The following is a 1,658-nucleotide window of genomic DNA, read 5'->3' as shown; positions in this document are numbered from 1 at the left end:
CCCTTGACCGGAATCGAAGAACCTGGGACCTTTCAGTCCGAAGGCCGACGCTCTATCCACTGAGCCAAACCGGTTTTGGCTATAATAATCTTGAGCATAAACACCTTTGCTTGTCTTACTGACTGCTGTACCCCTAGCACTTACAACAGTGCTTGGCATATGTGAAGAATAGAGAGAAAAGCCTTTAAAATAAGTTCTTCCAGTTCTGTTTTTTTCAACTCTTCAACTAGGTTTTAATAAAATGTGTTTTATTTTTGCAATAGAATTGAACCATCTATTAAAAAGGCATCAATTGATTAAAAAAATACATCTTAGTTGCACTGGGCTCATTCTCTCCTCATAGAAAATTATATTAAATCTTCGGCAGAGTCATTATCCCTTAATATTTTCATATACCAGTATAGTATGGATTTGTTCATAATACTGTTGTGTAGGGAATACACACTTATTTTCAAATATATCCTGACATGGTGAGGATATATTTAATAAATCCAGGGATTGCTGCATAGATTCTGTGTGTGTGTTTTTTTTTGTTTTTTTGTTTTTTTTGAGAGAGGAGAGGGTAAAGGAATTTGTAGAATGGAAAGGTATTTCAGGGAGCAAGAGAGTCATAGGAAAACATGAAGGCTTTATCTGGTTCTTTCTAAAAGTGGACTATACATTTATTCTCTCCTCTTTTGGGGGCACCTCCTTAATGAATGAATGTAATCTGGCGGAATTGAAGACTTTTAATTTCAGGTGCAGAGAGAAAACTTGAGCTTATGAAAGTGTCCTGTTTCATGGTGGTTTGTTCAAGCCAGTGCGGCAAAATCTTCAGTTGTGGGTCATCTGTCGCTTGGTCTCAAGGGAGCAGCATGGATTAAACTGACAACTGAGGTGAATTAAGGGCAAAGCAGATGTCCTTAAGTCCCCCGCGGACCATTTCTAAAATACATTATCTTTGAAAACATACAACATCTGTTACAGGGAGAAAAGGAAGATTCCGTGCCTCAGGCCGGTGTCTTCGGCAGGGATGTGAGGACTTGCTCAAAAGTCCCAAGTATACAACCAGCGCCCCCAGCTATAAAGCTAGGTTCACAGGCAACCAGTTTTTCAGGCAGCTGCCACCCCTTTCTTTCCTCTTCGTGCTTCGTCCATCATGGTTTTAAACAAAACGGCTTTGTATGTGGAGTAATGGTTGAACTAACTCCGGCGCTTTGGCACAGACAACTGCGCGGGTACTGGGAATACAAAACCCGCAGTCTGAAGACAGAGGTTGTGGCTTGAGAAAAACCAAAGGCAGAGAGGGGGAGAGAGGGAGGGAGAAGCAACGCTGCTGAGTCGGTGGTGCATTCTGGGAGTTGTAGTCCATGTGGGACAGCTTTCTCAAGCCTCCACGGGGCTCTGGACTCCAATTCCCAGCCGCCCCTGCGCCACGGAGGAGGCCAGGGGTGGGGACTACGGGGGTTGAGCTGCCGCAGGGGGAGGGGGCCTGGGGCTGAGAAGCAGCTGTTAGCGGCTGCCAGGAGACGTTATCGGCCGTTCGTTAGGGCCGAGGAAACCATCGGGAGGGCGGCGACCAGGGCCGTGTGATCGCCACGCGTCCCTGTGCCTGTCCTCTCCTTCCACGGGCGCGTGGGGTCCGCCATGGAAGCGCATCCGGTCGCCGCCGGGGTCTC

This window comes from Myotis brandtii, unplaced genomic scaffold (genome assembly GCF_000412655.1).
Source record: "Myotis brandtii unplaced genomic scaffold, ASM41265v1 scaffold56, whole genome shotgun sequence".
Lineage (NCBI taxonomy): Eukaryota > Metazoa > Chordata > Mammalia > Chiroptera > Vespertilionidae > Myotis > Myotis brandtii.
The sequence above is the reverse complement of the archived record's forward strand: the minus strand, read 5'-3'. Positions refer to the sequence as shown.